Source organism: Macaca thibetana, chromosome 6 (genome assembly GCF_024542745.1).
Source record: "Macaca thibetana thibetana isolate TM-01 chromosome 6, ASM2454274v1, whole genome shotgun sequence".
Taxonomy (NCBI): Eukaryota; Metazoa; Chordata; class Mammalia; order Primates; family Cercopithecidae; genus Macaca; species Macaca thibetana.
In genome coordinates, this window is record NC_065583.1 from 1,176,475 (window position 1) to 1,195,286 (window position 18,812).

At 49.5% G+C, this 18,812-nt stretch overlaps 1 long non-coding RNA gene across 4 annotated transcripts in view; it reads left to right on the forward strand.

The window, feature by feature from the left end:
* The first annotated feature begins 63 nt into the window (after positions 1-63).
* The window catches only part of LOC126956210 (uncharacterized), a 45,595-nt gene continuing 26,846 nt past the window's right edge, over positions 64-18,812 (forward strand). For 3 of the 4 annotated variants that reach the window (XR_007726251.1, XR_007726254.1, XR_007726253.1), the window contains exon 1: positions 64-748. This is a non-coding gene — a long non-coding RNA (uncharacterized LOC126956210). Of the gene's footprint in view, positions 749-16,866; positions 16,980-18,812 lie in introns of all 4 variants that reach the window. The other variant, XR_007726252.1, reaches the window with a different exon arrangement.

Genomic DNA, 18,812 nt, shown 5'->3' on the forward strand with positions numbered 1-18,812 from the left:
GGGTCGCTGCGGCCCGCCGCGGCCTAGGCCCCGCCCCTCACCCCCGCGCTGAGGAACGGTGGTCCGGCCCGGCGCGCTGCGGGCCCTGCTCCCGGCCTCCCCCGTCCTCTTTCCGTCCATCCTTGGTCTCCTTCTGTTCCCGCTCTCCCCGCTCCGTTCCTGCCTTGGCACTTCTGTTTTCTCCTCTCTGTAGCGCTCCTCCATTTTTCATCTACTTCTTTTTCTGCCTCGGGTGGTCCACTTTTTTTTTTTTTTTTTTTGAGACGGAGTCTCGCTCTGTTGCCCAGGCTGCAGTGCAGGGGCGCGATCTCGGCTCACTGCAAGCTCCGCCTCCCGGGTTCACGCCATTCTCCTGCCTCAGCCTCCCGAGTAGCTGGGACTACAGGCGCTGCCACCTCGCCCGGCTAATTTTTTTTTGTATTTTTAGTAGAGACGGGGTTTCACCGTGTTAGCCAGGATGGTCTCGATCTCCTGACCTCGTGATCCGCCCGCCTCGGCCTCCCAGATGCAGGGATTACAGGCGTGAGCCACCGCGCCCGGCCGGGTTGTCCGCTTTTATCTCTTCTCTTCCCTCTTCCTTGATCCTCCTCCCCTTTTTTTCTCCTTTTCCTTTTCCTTAAGCCTTCGCCTGTCATTCACGTCGAAACACAGGTATTTGCCCGGAGCCAGTATCTTGATCTGCCTAAAGACAAGACAATCAGTCGTGAGCAGGCGAATGTTATTCCTTCCTCAATGACGCAGAAAAAGAGTAAGTTAACATACCGTTTCAGTCCATGAATGGTAATTCATTCCAGTACATTAATGGACAGTATGGTGCTGGGCTCCTAGCCTGAGTAACGGACAACAGCTGCTGTGCTCCAAGATCGAAAGGTGTTCGGGGCAAACTCTGGTGGTTGAAGGTGAGCAGAGAAATGATTGGGCTGATTCATGATGCTTACATCAGGAAATATTAGTTGACTGATGGTCAGGGCACAGAGATGAATCAGACCCCACCCAGCCCTGAGTAAGCTCACAGTCTAGGGGCAAGAAGAACACTCAACAGACTTAATATTGGAGGTATATTGGTCTGGCGCGGTGGTTCACGCCTGTAATCCCAGCACAGGCCGAGGGGGGCAGATCAGCTGAGGTCGGGAGTTTGAAAACAGTCTGACCAACATGGCAAAACCCCCTCCCTACTGAAAATACAAAAAATTAGCCAGGTGTGGTGGCGGGCACCTGTAATCCCAGCTACTGGGGAGGCTGAGGCAGGAGAGTCGCTTGAACCTGGGAGGCAAAGGTTGTGGTGAGCCGAGATCACACCATGGCACTCAGGCCTGGGCAACAAGAGCGAAACTCTATCTCAAAAAAAAAAAATTCGAAGTATATGCTGAAGGGTATGGCGTCAAGGAAAAGGAATAGCTGCCTGCCCACCTATGTGGCAAAGTAGGATAGGCTGCTAACTGCTTCCTGGAAAATCAACCCTGAAGAAATGGGAGTGAGACAGGTTCCAGGAACCAACCGTAGCAGCAAACCAAGGCTTCTGCGTCACTGAAGGCTGTTGAGAGCTGGGGATGTGGGAAATGGGTTGCTGTTGCCTGGGGTGGAGGAGACCTGGCTGGAAGGGCAAGGAAAGGATGAGGGAAAAGCTGTTCAGAGATCAAGATGATCTCCCTCTCCCCAGCATGGCCTTGGGATGGTCATTGCTTAGCACTGCCATGGCATCAGTAGTGACAGCCCAGGCCTCTAGGGCCATAGGACACTGGGCAACGATGGCAGTGCAAAAGCCCAGGAGTCAGGAAGAACACATGCAGACCGACCAGCAGGCTGCCTGTGGCCATCCCTCCACAACCTCCTTCTGCCCCAGGCAGGGAGTCGTGCAGCCCTGTGTTGTACAGAGCATCCCAGGCTGAGAGGCCAATGGCACAGACACCCTGCAAGGCCTCTCCTCCCTGTGTGAGTGCCCTGGCCATCTGTGCTCTAGCCTGGGTGCCTTTTTGTAATTTGTATGGCCAGAGGCAGCTACTCTCAGCCCGGTGCAAGGACTTGCGCCTGTAATCCCAGCACTTTGGGAGGCTGAGGCAGGCAGATCACTTGAAGCCAGGAGTTCGAGACCAGCCTGGCCAACGTGGCAAAACCCCATCTCTACTAAAAATACCCCAAAAAAATCAGCTGGGTATGGTGGCGGGCGCCTGTAATCCCAGCTACTTGGGAGGCTGAGGCGTGAGAATTGCTTGAATCCAGGAGGCAGAGGTTGCAGTGAGCTAAGGTTGCGCCATGGCACTCCAGCCTGGGCGACAGAGCGAGACTGTCTCAAAAAACAAACAAAACCCAGAGGGAGCAATCCCCTCGTGACTGGCAGGATCGTATGGAGGTGGGGAGGTCTTGTTGCACAAAATCTTGGTAGCATAAAGCAACAGTTTTACTGTATCTCGTGATTCTGATGCTCGCCCTTGGGGCCGCATGCCTCTGCCAAAGGTGGCAGCTGGGTGTTGAATATCTGGCACCTTGGTGCCCCCTAACGAGGCCTCCCTCTGCAGTGTCTCATCCTTCAGCCTTTGTGTGTGGCCCCTCTCTCCAGCCGGAGGTGATCCTGCACTTCTTACATGGCAACCAGGGGCTCCAAGAGGAAAGCAAAGCCGCCAGGCCTTCTGAAGAAGGCCACTTCCTCAATATTCTATTAATTAAAGCAGGCACAAGCCCAAGCCAGATTCAAGAGGAGAGGACGTAAGCTGTAGAGGAGCTGCGCACACATACAGGGCGGGGTGGACTTATTGGAGCCCTCTGGGAAGACTTGCTACCGCCAGGAGGGTACAATAGTGGCTCTGCTGTGCGTGCCCTGTTCTTTCTGCATATCTGAAGAGAACCCCCGGAAAACACCTACTCACCTTTCAGATCCAGATCAAAGTGCCGCTCACGTTAGGCCAGACCTCCCGTTGCAAGTTATAAAACTCACAACTCAGTATTTCTTTGCAAGAAAAAGGGAATTGAATTGAAAGAGGGAATGCGGACCCATTCAAGCATTGTAAGGTGGCATCAAGAATCAATCTCACCTCCTACCTTCCACCCTACTCTCCTCTCTGCTGGCCTCACACAGGTGGGAAAGATGCCACCAACACCTGCAGGCTTAGATTCTACCAGCTTCTCCACTTAGAGAAGGTGCTTCTTTCCTAATGGCCAAAGACCCAGGGCGGGCTCTCACTGGCCTGGCCTGGGCCCTGTTTCTGCTGCAGCCAGGCAGTACCAAAGCAGGACCAATCTGGGATTGTTATGTGTGAAGCTAGGACAGCATGAATTGGTGGCAACCAGCACCATCTTCCCACCATGTGGAGAGATGAGACAGTGATGAAGATGTGGAGTCTCAGCAAGGGCCTGACAGTTTGATTTCAGTGGTTTTTTCCTTTAGCCTGTGACCTATACCAGAACCTATTTCAGGTATACAATACTTTTTTTTTTTTTTTTGCTTAAGTTAGTTTGAGTTTGGCTTCTGTAGCTTACAACCAAAATAATTCTAATTTGACCAGTAAATGCGTTGCACAGATGGATGCGTCACCAGAATAGGGTCCTCATCCGACGTACACAGCAAGTCAGCGCGCCAAGACCCCAGGCTGCAGCACAGGAACAGTTTTAATGCTAGGCCCACGGGATGTGGAGACAGGGAGAAACCACATCTGCCTCCCTGATGAGTCTGGGGCTAGGAATTTCAAGGGTTTTGGAGTGGGCTACAGAGTGGAGCTTGTTGGTTTGTCAAGGAGAGTAGGATGAAGCTGTGTTCTCATGCTGATTTGGTTCCTTTGGATGAGGGTTAGGGGGGTCTTCAGACTGGTTGGCATCGGCTGTTCGACTGGAATTCAGGATCTGCTTGAGCACTTCTTTTATATTTATTTACTTATATTTATTTTTTTATTTTTATCTCTGAGACAGAGTCTTGCTCTGTCGCCCAGGCTGGAGTGCAGTGGCACAATCTCTGCTTGGTGCAAGCTCTGCCTCCCAGGTTCAAGCAATTCTCCTGCCTCAGTTTCCCAAGTAGCTGGGATTACAGAGGCACACCACCACACCCGGCTGACTTTTGTATTTTTAAGTAGAGACGGAGTTTCACTATGTTGGCCAGGCTGGCCTCAAACTCCTGACTTTGTGATTCACCCGCCTCGGCTTCCCAAAGTGCTCGGATTACAGGCGTGCACGACTGTGCCAAGCTGCTTAAGTAATTTTTAAACAAAAGCCTTAGGACTCTAATGTCAGAAATCCCGTCTGTAGTAACAGCGGGGGTGCACAATGGTCAGTGTCTGGGAGCTACATGACTTTCTGTTACAAGGAAGTGGGTCTAAGTGCCACCTGATCAATGCTTAATTATAACTGTATTTCTGTCCAGGATTCCTGTTAACTCTCAGAGGGGGGCCTCAGGTGGGTGATTGAATAATGAAAACGGACACCTAGGTGATGGCCATGGTGGTTGATGTTGCTGTGGTGTCTGTCACTCAAACATGACTGGAGCATTGGAATTCCAACCCGGGACTGGTGGAGGACGTTCTGTGGTTTGAATATTTGTCTCCTCCAGCACTCATGAAGACAGAATTAATAATCAAAAGAGAAGCAAAGCAGACAAATTTGGAAAACTCAGCCTGGCCATGTAGAGTGAAAAAGCGTGTTCAAAAGCAGAAACCAAGAGTGGCCCAATAGTCTTTCACTAAGATAAGTACAGAGAAAAAGGATCATCAAAGAGAATGGAGCCGGGTGTGGTGGCTCACACCTGTAATCCCAACACTTTGGGAGGCCGAGGTGGGTGGATCCCCTGAGGTCAGGAGTTCACGACCAGCCTGGCCAACACAGTGAAACACCATCTCTACTAAAAATACAAAAAATTAGTCGGGCATGATGGCAGTTGCCTGTAATCCCAGCTACTCGGGAGGCTGAGGCAGGAGAATCGCTTGAACCCGGAAGGCAGAGGTTGCAGTGAGCCAAGATCATGCCATTGTACTCCAGCCTGGGCAACAAGAGTGAAACTTCGTCTCAAAAAAAAAAAAAAAAGAATGGAAGAAAGACCTCTAGGGCATTTTGGAGGTCTTTGAGGCCGCCATTGCTGTCACAGGCTCTGAGGCCTAGAGGGCAGAATGGTTTCAGGGGATGGCCCAGTATTGGGAGGTGGGGTCTTTAAGAGGTAATTGGGCCATCGGGACTCTCCCAGGCTGGCAGATCACTTACGCTCAGGAGGTTGAGGCCAGCCTGAGCAACATAGCAAAACCGCATCTCTACAATAAATACAAAAAAGTGGGCCGGGTTTTGGTAGATATTGCCAAATGGCTCATTGAAAAGGCTGTACCAGTTTATGTTTCCACCAACAGTGTATAAAGGTCTGTTTTTCAAGTCAACTAAAACTCTGTCTCTGACTCTGTTTCTCTCTGTCTCTGACATGAATAAGAGTCTAAGGGAAATAAGTATTTGAATTTCACAGTATGTATATGTGAAGCTAAATAACTCCTCAAAGCTTCTTTGATGATGTTCTCAAGGGTAGGTTACCCTATTTTCTTTAACTGAGGTAAAGTTCAACCCACATGAATGAATGAATTCATTCATGGATTAATTAATGGGCTATCATGGGAGAGGAACTGGTGGCTTTGTAGGAAGAGGAGACAGACCCGAGCTAACATCTTCGCATACCCAGTCCTGTTGCTGTGTGATGCCCTGTGCTGCTTTGGGACTATAGGGAGTCCCCACCAGCAGGAAGTCCCCACCAGATGTGGCCCCTTGACCTTGGACTTCTCAGCCTCCAGAACTGTAAGACATAAATTCCTTTTCTATGTAAATTACCCAATTTAAGATATTCTGTTACAGGCAAAAGAAAACAAATGAAGACAAGTGTGCACCATAACTATATGAGTCCAGCAATTGGATTTGCCAGGGCCCCCAGAGAAACGCAGTGTTGATTACAGACTGACCACAAGAACCAAAATTCACAGGAGACTGATGAATGAAGCAGGTCCTAAGGTTTATTTGCAACAAAAACTTGAACAGCCGTGTGACAAACCCTCTTCTAGTAGGAAAGCACATTCTAGAGGGAAGCAAAGCCATTCAGAGGTTGTTTGGTGAGTCTGAAATACAGTCCTGTGGAGCCATTCAGCTCTTAACAGTCTGACACCTCCTCTCTAGGGCTGCAGGCTTGCTGGCCAAAGATCAGCACTGGTGACAAAAATTTCCCACTGCCATGCAGTGCCAGAGACATGGACACACCCTGGACATCTGTCTCCCCTTCTGTGGACTTGAGGCTTGCAGGCCACAGTTCTCCTTAGATAGGGCTTGGTATCGTAGATGAAGTTTCGGATCCCAATCATATCTTACCCATATTATCTTTTGTCCCTGAGTCCATTGTATTAGCCCGCAATTGGTTGAAAACCTAACTCAAACAGCTTTAAGAGGGAGACAAAGGAATGAGTTGGCTCAGATAGCATTGGAAGACCAGGAAGAGTCCACTGGCTGCAGGTGTGGCTTGATCTGGGAGCTAACGCCACTCAGTTCTGTTCACCTCCATGGTGACTTTATCATCAGGTGCCATATTCAAGAAAAGGGGATACCAGCTCCTTCAAGGTTCAAGCCTGGCAGGAAAGAGAACGTCCCCAGAATGGTCAAACAGAGGTCCTAGGCCTGACTCATTTCCACCTCTGAATCAAACACCGTGTTCTGGGGTGTGTCATACACCAGTCAGGAAGAAGTCACAGGCCCTACTTGTGGAGGCAGATCGTCTTCAGCTGCACTGGAGCATATGTGGAAAGAGTTGATGGGGGCTGGGTGCAGTGGCTCATGCCTGTAATCCCAGCACTTTGGGAGGCTGTGGCAGGCAGATCACTTGACGCCAGGAGTTCGAGATCAGGCTGGCCCACGTGGTAAAACCCTGTCTCTACTAAAAATACAAAAATTAGCCAGGCGTGGTAGCACATGCTTGTAATCTCAGCTACTTGGGAGGCTGAAGCAGGAGAATTGTTGAACCTGGGAGGCAGAGGTTGCAGTGAGCCAAGATCACGCCGTTGCACTCCAGCCTGGGCGACAAGAGCGAAACTCTCAAAAAAAAAAAAAAATGATGTGGGGTAGTCAGGAAAATCAGGGATGCTGTTGCTGGAAGAAAGAGGAGTAGAAGCAGCAAGGAAGAAAGAGGCAGAGGCCTGCGGTCCACGTTCTGCCAAGCGTCCACCTTCATGGCACAGGCCTCCTGCCTGCTGCTTCCTTGGGCACCTGTCTTCCTGGCCTCACACTCAGTATGTGGACCTGAGAAGATGCCTTGAGGCCTCAGAATGTGGGAGATGGGCTTCCCATGCAGAGCTCAGATGCACTCCCCAAACTTACCTTAGAGAATTGATGGGAAGGGGAAGAGGTGGCCCATCTGGTTTTGTTTCTGGTTTTGCTTTTTGTTTTCTCTCTCTTAACTTCTTTTTCCTCATTCTTTAACACAGCATCATAACTAAACTGACGCTTTTTGTTTTTTTAAGAGATGGGGTCTTACTCTGCCACCCGGGCTGGAATGCGGTAGAATCCGCCTGCCTTGGCCTTCCAAAGTGCTGGGATTACAGGCGTGACCCACCACGTGTGGCCACTGCACCCTAGCCTGGGCGACAGAGTGAGACTCCGTCTCAAATAATAAAATAAAAAATAGTAAAACTTAAAAAGCAGAAAGGCATGAAAAAGGAAGTGGATATCTCATCCCTATCCCTATTCCAGCCACACTCCCCAGAGACAAGCATTTGAATTGATTACCATGCGCTGGCCTCTTGAAAAACAAACCCGTTGCACTTACTGACTCCTGTGATGAGAACTCCAGATACAGGCAGCCTTTAGGGCTGTTTGACTTGAGGCTTGATATGGGTGACTAAAAGGCCTAGAAATAGGACAAATTTGTTTTTAAACAGCATGTTGAGCACATTTCAAATAATACGCTCTATGTTTTTCTTCAACTGTTGGACACTGTTTCAGATGAATTAACCTCTAAATTTAAACCAGTGGGTTCGATTGTCAATTGGGGAAAAAAAAAAGAACCAAACAAAACTCTAGGCGGTTTAGACAGTCTGTATTGTATTGATTGTACTCCCCACAGGAGTTTCTGGTGGTCGGGTGTGTGGTGTGAGAGGCAGGGGGCGTTGGGCAGCACCGGGCTTGGGCCTGAGGGCTGGAGGGTGGGTCTGTTTGGCTGCAGCGCCTGGCCAGGGTGGAGTTCCAGGGAGATGTCCCAAGATGCCAACGCCTGCCGGCAGATTAATCACTGATACTCCCCTGGGAGAAAAACATTTTAAGTTGCCCTGCTACTTATTATGGGATATGATGTATTGGCCTGAGAGCAGAAGCCTGACCTAGGACAGGCTTTTTTTATTTTTTTGAGACGGAGTCTCGCTCTGTCACCCAGGCTGGAGTGCAGTGGCCGGATCTCAGCTCACTGCAAGCTCCGCCTCCCGGGTTCACGCCATTCTCCTGCCTCAGCCTCCCGAGTAGCTGGGACTACAGGCGCCGCCACCACGCCCGGCTAATTTTTTGTATTTTTAGTAGAGACCATTTCACCGTGTTAGCCAGGATGGTCTTGATCTCCGTGACCTCGTGATCCGCCCGCCTCAGCCTCCCAAAGTGCTGGGATCACAGGCATGAGCCACCATGCCTGGCCTTTTTTGTTTGTTTTTTATCATTTATTTATTTTAGATGGAGTTTTGCTCTGTCACCCAGGCTGGAGTGCAGTGGTGCAATCTCAGCTCATTGCAACCTCTGCTGCCTGGGTTCAAGCAATTCTCCCACCTCAGCCTCCCAAGTAGCTGGGATTACCATGCCCAGATAAATTTTTTGTATTTTTTGGTTTTGCCATGTTGGCCAGGCTGCTCTTGAACTCCTGACCTCAGATGATTTGCCCGCCTTGGCCTCCCAAAGTGCTGGGATTACAGATGTGCACCACTGCACCTGGCCTGGACAGGCATTTATTATGGATATTGCCCTTGGAAAGTTGAGGGCATGGTGACTTGACTTTTGTTCCTGGCAGGTTAATACAAGGCTTCCAAAAGTTAACACAAAGTTTCCCAAAACTGACCTGACTGTCCCCAGGACGCCACAACATGCCAGCTGAGGAATGGTGTTTGTCTTAAGGATACCCAAAGGGGTATTGTGCACTGAACGGTGGCCCCACATCTGCTCCCCTGCCTCTGCAGGCAGTGGGTTAGTCTAGAACCCCTGTGCGGGGTCTCCAAGAGGAACATCAGCGGAGCCGAAGGCAAAAATCTGAAGAGATGCAGAGGATGTGGGTCCCCCCAGAGATGGAGGGGGCCACAGGGTTTTATCTGGGAGCCCAGGGACAGGAGTTCCAGGTTTCTTCATGCAGAACTTGATTCATAGGCCACTGTCTGAATTTATTAGGACTCACTCAGTTTCTATAGTAGAAACTGATTTAAAGTGATTTAAGCAGAAATGAGAATTTATTGGCTCAGGGTAATGCTAGCTGCTCTAATAAACAGATACAAACAAAATCTGTGGGTCGCTACACTCTCAGTTTATTTCTGGGCTAGCTAGCCATTGAGGCGTTCCGATTCCGCAGGTGACTTCCCCTGTGTGATTCAGGGACCCAGATCCCTTCCTCTTATGGTCCTGTCATCCCCTAAGGCAGAGATTCTTACTCTGGGGTCTGTGTGCCACCAAGGAATCTGTGGATAGAATTCAGGCAAAGGGACCTGTGAACTCAATTGAGAAGAAATTTAGCACTGTCATTTTGAGTATAGGTAACAGATCCCAGTGGGATGAGCAGTCCCCTTGTCTATCACTAGTAGAAGCCCCAGCCAGATACTTCCGTACCCTATCACAGTTGTGGGAAGATCTCCCCACCCCCAGTTCCTTTTTTTGAGATGAAATTCACATTATATAAAATGAACCATTGTGGCCGGGCGCGGTGGCTCAAGCCTGTAATCCCAGCACTTTGGGAGGCCGAGACGGGCGGATCACGAGTTCAGGAGATCGAGACCATCCTGGCTAACACGGTGAAACCCCGTCTCTACTAAAATACAAAAAAAATTAGCCGGGCGAGGTGGCGGGCGCCTGTACTCCCAGCTACTCGGGAGGCTGAGGCAGGAGAATGGCGTGAACCCGGGAGGCGGGGCTTGCAGTGAGCTGAGATCCGGCCATTGCACTCCAGCCTGGGCAACAGAGCTAGACTCCGTCTCAAAAAAAAATAAATAAATAAATAAAAAATAAAATGAACCATTGTAAAGTATACTATTCGGTACTATTTAGTACACTCACAATGGCGTGCAACCACCACCTCTCTCTAGCTCTAAAACATTTTCATCACCCTAAAAAAATGTTGGGGGCCGGGCGCAGTGGCTCACGCCTGTAATCCCAACACTTTGGGAGGCCGAGGCGAGTGGATCACGAGGTCAGGAGATCGAGACGATCCTGGTTAACACGGTGAAACCCCATCTCTACTAAAAATACAAAACATTAGCCTGGCGTGGTGGCGGGCGCCTGTAGTCCCAGCTACTCGGGAGGCTGAGGCAGGAGAATGGCGTGAACCCTGGAGGCAGAGCTTGCAGTGAGCTGAGATCGCGCCACTGCACTCCAGTCTGGGTGACAGAGCGAGACCCCGTATCAAAAAAAAAAAAATGTTGGGGTATCCTGAAATATGGGCCAGGTGCAGTGGCTCACTCCTGAAATCGCAGCACTTTGGGAGGCCGAGGCAGGTGGATCACGAGGTCAGGAGATCGAGACCATCCTCACTAACACGGTGAAACCCCATCTCTGCTATATATACAAAGAAATTAGCCGGACGTGGTGGCGGGCACCTGTATTCCCAGCTACTAGAGAGGCTGAGGCGGGGAGAATGGCATAAACCCAGGAGGCAGAGCTTGGAGTAAGCCAAGATCCCACCACTGCACTCCAGCCTGGGTGACGGGGAGACTCCGTCTCAAAAAAAAAAGAAAGAAAGCCGAAGTGCTTCCCAACCAGCTCAGCCCGAAGCCACCCACATCACTTCGTCTCCCGGCCCATTCGCAAAAACCAGTCATACCTCCCCGCCAAAAGCAAAGAAGACTTGGGAAGATTTCCACAAGCCTGGAAATCACGTGCTCAATTCTGTCTGAGCACCTGCTTCCGGCAATAAATCTGTACAGTGGAAGAGAGGGCATGAATTTTGTTGAACAGACAAACATTTCTGACACGGTCCAAATACCTGATCGCCAGATATCCACGTTCACACCTCTTCCGATGAGTGGAACCTACTCTTCCCATACCCAAGGGAGGCCACACCTATTGCCGCCTCCTCCTGAGCCTGTCTTCCACCCTGCTGCCTGGAGCGGGGAGCTGGCATCTGGGACCATGAGAATGAGGGCCACGAGGTCAGAGTAAGAACGGCAGCTGCAGGAAGGCTGGTGGGGTCCTGAGCGTCTTGTGAGGCAGGGACGGCACAGTAGCCGTAGGCTGATGCCACCAGAATCCAGTGGTGGATGTGTGACGGAAGACAAGGCTGATGCTCTGCCGTGCAGAGACAGAAACAGAGCCTGCTGGCCAAAAGTGGACTGAGGGTGTTGGCTTCTAAACCAAGCGGATGATTTCAAAAATGGCCTCAGATTCGTTAAATTGTGAAACTGGATAACAAGCAGAACACGAAAGCAAATAGGTAAAGGACTTGAGTCTTAATGTTTAAAAGCTGTGTCCAGACAAGATCTTTGGCAATGAGTGCTTTCTTTTTTGTTGTTGCATAGGAGTTTCGCTCTTGTTACCCAGGCTGGAGTGCAATGGTACGATCTTGGCTCACCACAACCTCCACCTCCCGGGTTCAAGCGATTGTCCTGCCTCAGCCTTCGGAGTAGCTGGTATTACAGGCGCGTGGCACCACACCCGGCTAATTTTGTATTTTTAGTAGAGACAGAGTTTCTCCATGTTGGTTAGGCTGGTCTTGAACTCTTGACCTCAGGTGATTCACCCACCTCAGCCTCCCAAAGTGCTGGGATTACAGGCGTGAGCCACCGCACCCAGCCAGCAATGAGTACTTTCACATGGAACTAATAGGTTGAGAACAGACCAGATGCCTACTAGGTTTAGGAGGGAAAGGTATTGCCAAAGAAACCACAAATATGGCCTGCAATTACATAATTAACCTCAAAGGCAACGCCCAACCCCCCAAGCCTACACCAGCAGGAAGCAGGTGCTGAAATTCCCAAGTCCAGCGTAACCATGAAAGAAAATAAACCTAGAAAGCAGGGACAAGATCATTTTCAGTCAGTGGGCAGAGGGTTCCCAGATGAGCTGAGCTGTAACTCACTCTACCTCCAGAGCAGAGGGACTGCTGAGGAGAGGAAAAGCAGACGGGCAGGGAGCAGCCCCGCTGTGACTCCACCATCCTCCTGCCTTCTGAGTTACGCTGCTTATTTGTTTGCTGCAACTGTTCTATTCCTCACGCGAATCATAGTCTTTTAGTTCATAAGCTCTAGACCACAGAAGCCATACTGGGATGTAGGCCTTCGGGTCACCCCCTTGGAGAAAGTGTGAGAATGGGATAATATGTGAAAAAAGGGTGTGCCTCGCTCAAAATTAACATCTTATATAGCTATAATACAATCTCTCTCTCTCTCTTTTTTTTTTCTTTTTGAGACAAAGTCTTGCTCTGCCGCCGGGGCTGGAGTGCAGTAGCGCGATCTTGGCTCACTGCAACGTTTGCCTCCCAGGTTCAAGCTTTCTCCTGCCTCAACCTCCTGAGTTGCTGGGTCTACAGGCGCACACCACTACACCCAGCTAATTTTTGTATTTTTAGTACAGACAGGGTTTCACCATGTTGGCCAAACTGGTCTCAAACTCCTGACCTTAGGTGATCCACTGGCCTTGGCCTCCCAAAGTGTTGGGATTACAAGTGTGAGCCACCATGCCTGGCCTCTTTTCGTTTTTCTTTTTTTTTTGTATAGGTGGGATTTCACTGTGTTGCCCAGGCTAGTCTTGAACTCCCGAGCTCAAGTGATCCACCAGCCTCAGCCCCCAAAGGTGCTGGGATTACAGGCATGAACCACTGCACTTGGCCACTATAATACAATCTCGAACCCAGAAAGTTGACATTGGTTCAAGTCACAGAGTTTATTCAGATTTTACCAGTTACACATGTACTCATTCATGTGTGTGGGGGAGAGGGGCTCTCTGTGCAACTTTGTTACATGTAGCTTCAGGTGTCCACCACCACAATCAAGATACTTCCCTGGGGCCGGGCGCAGTGGCTCATGCCTGTAATCCCAGCATTTTGGGAGGCCGAGGCGGGTGGATCACAAGGTTAGGAGATTGAGACCATCCTGGCTAACGCGGTGAAACCCTGTCTCTACTAAAAATACAAACTTGGTGGAGGCCAAATTGTTTGTATTTGTAAAAATACAAAAAAAAAATTAGCTGGGCATGGTGGCAGGTGCCTGTAATCCCAGCTACTCGGGAGGCTAAGGCAGGAGAATGACGTGAACTCAGGAGGTGGAACTTGCAGTGAGCCGAGATCGCGCCACCGCACTCCAGCCTGGGTGACAGAGCGAGACTCCATCTCAAAAAAAAAAGATACTTCCCTGGGCCGGACACAGTGACTCACACCTGTAATTCCAACACTTTGGAGGCGGAGACAGGAGGATCACTTGAGCCTAGGAGTTGAAGACCAACCTGGGCATCACAGTGAGACCCTATCACTATAAAAAATACTAGCTGACTAGCTGAGCGCGGTAGCACCGACAGTTCCAGTCACTCGGGAGGCTGAGGTGGGAGAATCACTTGAGCCCATGAGGTTGAGGCTGCAGTGACCCATGATCACGCCACTGCACTCCAGCCTGGGTGACAGAGCGAGACACTGCCTCAAAAAGAAAGAAAAGATACCTGTGACATCACCCCAACGTTTATAGCCACACCCACCCCTCCCCCGCCCATCTCTAGCTCTGGTCAATTGCTCTTTAAATTTCTTTCATTTATTTTTTTCATTAAACTTTATTTATTTAACAACATAACGGTTTTTTTTGTTTGTTTGTTTGTTTGAGACAGGGTCTCGCTCTGTTGCCTTGGCTGGAATGCAGTGGTGCAATTATGGCTTACTACAGCCTCCACCTCCCAGGTTCAAGCGATCTTCCCACCTCAGCCTCCTAAGTAGCTGGGACTAAAGGTGTACGCCACCACATCCACCTAATTTATTTTTATATTTTTATTTACTTATTTTTAGACAGAGTCTCCCTCTGTCGCCCAGTCTGGAGCGCAGTGGTGCGATCTTGGCTCACTGCAACCTCTGCCTCCTGGGTTCAAGCGATTCTCCCACCTCAGCCTCCCAAGTAGCTGGGTCTACAGGCATATGCCACCACTCCCAGCTAATGTTTGTATTTTAGTAAAGACAGGGTTTCACCATATTGGTCAGGCTGGTCTCGAACTCCTGACCTCATGATCCGCCCGCCTCAGCTTCCCAAAGTGCTGGGATTATGGGCATGAGCCACTGCGCCCAGCCTATTTTTATTTTTTTGTAGAGGTGAAGTCTTGCTATGTTGCCCAGGCTGGTCCCAAACTATTGGGCTTAAGCAAAGATTTGGGGCAAGGTGGTGCGCACCTGTAACCCTGCTACTCAGGAGGCTAAGGCAGAATACGTTTTTTTTTTTTTTTTGAGACGGACCCTCACTCTGTCGCCAGGCTGGAGTGCAGTGGTGCGATCTTGGCTCACTGCAACCTCCACCTCTGGGTTCAAGCGATTCTCCTGCCTCAGACTCCTGAGTAGCTGGAATACAGGTGCACCCCACCACGCCCAGCTAATTTTTGTATCTTGAGTAGAGACAGGGTTTCACCATGTTGGCCAGGCTGGTCTCGAATTTCTGACCTTGTAATCCACCCGCCTTGGCCTCCCGAAGTGCTGGGATTGCAGGAGTGAGCCACTGCGCATGGCCGGTTTTTTTGTTTGTTCGTTTTCTTGTTTGTTTGTTTTCGTTTTTGTTTTTGAGACAGGGTCTGGCTCTCTTGCCCAGGCTGGAGTGCAGTAGCATGATCTTGGCTCACTGCAACCTTTGCCTCCCAAGCTCAAGGGATTCTCCCACCTCAGCCTCCCAAGTAGCTGGGACTATAGGCGCACGCCACAATGCCCAGCCTGTTTTTGTATTTTTTTGTAGAGATGGGGTTTTTGCTATGTGACCCAAGCTGGTCTCAAATTCCTGAGCTCATATGATCTGCCCACCTTGGCCTTCTAAAGCGCTGGGACTACAGGCCTGAGCCACTGTGCGGGATCTGGGATCCTCAATCCTGTTTCAGTCTTCTGTTTCAGCGGGCAGTTGCCCGGGTTAGCATGTAGGTTCTGTCTACTTGTGGGCTTCAGTTCTGATGGCAGTTTAGTTTTCTGAGCCCTCGCAATGTTAGTCTCCTGTGCTTTGTTCTGGTGCCACTGGGGTACCCTTTCAGTCCCTGCTGGTTGGCCTGGTGTTGCTAGATGACTTGCATGGGAAAAAGGGGCAGACGCCACTGGTTAGGGGCAGGGACACATGAGGCTTTGCAGATGCTGCCACTGCAGAGCCCACCAGAGCTTTGGTGGTAAAGCAGGGTGTGGGACACTCCCAGGCTTTGCTGCTGCTGAGGGCAGGTGGCACCGTGCTAGGGTGTGTGGAGTGAGAGCTGGGTGGCCAGGACTGTGTGTGCAGTGAGGGCTGGGGTGGCCAGGACTGTGTGTGGAATGAGAGCTGGGTGGCCAGGACTGTGTGTGGAGTGAGGGCTGGGGTGGCCAGGGCCTGTGTGTGGAGTGAGGGCTGGGGTGGCCAGGACTGTGTGTGGAGTGAGGGCTGGGGTGGCCAGGACTGTGTGTGGAGTGAGGGCTGGGGTGGCCAGGACTGTGTGTGGAGTGAGGGCTGGGGTGGCCAGGACTGTGTGTGGAGTGAGGGCTGGGTGGCCAGGACTGCTGCTTTGCTGATCCTGATGGATTATAGGGCCCCGCTGTGGGGCAGGGGCTGGGTTTTGAGATTTTCATCCTGTTTCTCAGCTTTCCTCTCTTCTGGATTAATTTACGTTGTCTGAACTCTAAGTCAGTTATGACTCAAATACCTACTTTTCCTCTTCCAAAACTTTGTTGTCATTCCTCCTCTCTGTTCTCCCAAGTTTGTTTTGTGGGTTTCTTTGCGCATCCCCTCCTTTACTGTAGTTTTCGTGGAGTTTTGGGGATGAGAGGCTGTAGATAATATGTCATATTAAACAGTTCTTTCTTACAGTTTTTAATTTCCTGCATACCTGTGGTTTTTTTTTTTTTGAGACGGAGTCTCACGCTGTTGCCCAGGCTGGAGTGCAGTGGCGCGATCTCGGCTCACTGCAAGCTCCGCCTCCCGGGTTCCCGCCATTCTCCTGCCTCAGCCTCCTGAGTAGCTGGGACTACAGGCGCCCGCCACCGCGCCCGGCTAATTTTTTGTATTTTTAGTAGAGACGGGGTTTCACCGTGTTAGCCAGGATGGTCTCGATCTCCTGACCTTGTGATCCGCCCGCCTCGGCCTCCCAAAGTGCTGGGATTACAGGCTTGAGCCACCGCGCCCGGCCTATACCTGTGGTTATATCTCTTTCCTCATTCCTAACATTGCCCATATCTGTTGCTTATTTTTCCCCCTTAAAGTTAGACTTGGCAGAGTTTTGTCTATGTTACTATATCCTTTTAATTAGCTTTAAAAAATTCTTATCTCTTAAATTTTTTTTTTAATGGAGACGAGGTCTCGCTGTGTTGGCCAGGTTGGTCCTGAACTCCTGGCCTCAAGTAATCCTCCCTCCTCAGCCTCCCAAAGTGCCAGGATTACAGGTGTGCGCCACCGTGCCCAGCCAGAGCTTTCCTTAACATGAGTATTTTGCTGGTGTATTTTGTTGGCATTTTAGAAAGCACTCATTTATGGATGCTACTTTTGTATTTCTTTCTTTCTTTCCTTTTTTTTTCAGGGTCTCACACCCAGACTGGAGTACAGTGGCTGCAGTCATGGCTCACTGTAGCCTTGACCTCCCAGGCTCAAGTGGCCCTCCCACCTCAGCCTCCTGAATCACTGGGACTACAGGTGTGCACCACCACACCCAGCTAAGTTTTAAATTTATTTATTTATTATTTTGAGACAGAGTCTCACTCTGTCACCCAAGCTGGAATGCAGTAGCACAATCTCGACTCACTGCAAACTCTTCCTCCCGGGTCCAAGCAATTCTCTGCCTCAGCTTCCCAAGTAGCTGGATTACAGGCACCCGTTACCATGCCTGGCTAATTTTTGTATTTTTAGTAGAGACAGCGTTTCGCCATGTAGGCCAGGCTGGTCTTGAACCTCTGACCTCAGGTGATATGCCTGCTTCGGCCTCCCAAAGTGCTAGGATTACAAGCGTGAGCCACCCGCCCAGCCTACTTTTCTATTTCATTAATTTCTTTTTTATTTTTATGAATTTCCTCCCACTCTCTTGGTATTTATTTTATTATTCATTTACTTTCTAGAAGTAAGTGCTTAGCTGATTTGTTTTCAATTTTCTTTATTTTATGAAATTTCATAGGACTATTTTCCTGAGTTTTCCCTTGTACTCAGTAGCTCTTAACATATAACGTTCTTATTTATATTACTTTATAAATTAATATTTCACTTTGTGTTTCTTCTCTAACAAATAGTTACTTATGAAATTGTAAACCTTCCAGATAGCTTTGGAATTCTGGATAGGTGAAGGGAGGGTGGGGTGGAGCAGGAAGAAGCTCCCCTTGGTAGTTAATTTCTCAGTTATTGCTTCATGGTGAGAAAATATTCTATACGATTTCTACATTTTAGAATTTACTCAGATATTCTTTACGGCTGAATAAAACAATTTTGGTAAATGTTCCATGAGTATTTGAAGGGAGTGATAGTTTCTGTGAGACTCTCACACTTGTACATCGAAGATAAGGAAAATAGTTTTCATTGCAGCTCTTAAAAAATAACGAATATTGGTTGAGTTCATATTTTGTGCCATGCACTGTTCGGGGTTTCTCAACCATGGCCTATTGACATTTGGGCTGGGCAGTTCTCTGGGGGGATGTCCTGTGCATTGCAGGAGGCTTAGCAGCGTCCCTGGCTTCTGCCCCACTGGACACCGGTAGCATCTCCACCAGTCATTTCAACAAAAATGTCTCCAGACATTGCCAGCTGTCCTCTGGGTGTAAAATCAGGCCCAACTGAGAACCACTGCACTATTCTGAAGGCTTGCATTTATGAATCCATTTAATCATCACAAACCTGTGTGGTAGGTTCTCCTACTGTTATCCTCATTTTCCAAATAAGCATCTGTAAACAGAAGCTGGGTGAAGTTAAAAGTAATATTCCGGGCCGGTTGTGGTGGCTTATGCCTGTAATCCCAGCACTTTGGAAGGCCGAGGCGGGCAGATCACAAGGTCAGGAGATCAAAACTATCCTGGCTAACACAGTGAAACCCCATCTCTACTAAAAATACAAAAAATTAGCTGGGCGCGGTGGCGGCGCCTGTAGTCCCAGCTACTCGGGAGGCTGAGGCAGGAGAATGGTGTGAACCCGGGAGGCGGAGCTTGCAGTGAGCCAAGGTCGCGCCACTGCACTCCAGCCCGGGCGACAGAGCGAGACGCTGTCTCAAAAAAAAAAAAGTAATTTTCCAAGGTCACAGTGCTATTAAGCACCATTTGTAATTGCAGACAAAACCAGAAAACTCAGACCCCAGAATCACCTCACATGTCATTCGATGAATTGCGGTACATACATGCAAAGGAACGTAGGGCAGATTCACTGGTTGATTTGATTTGTGTTTGATGAAGAAATCTCAGAAGCAACATTGAGAGAGAAAAAAGCAAGTTGTAGCTATCTTTCAGATGAGGAGAAAATATGCAATCTCACCTGAAATATCTGGTAATTCTA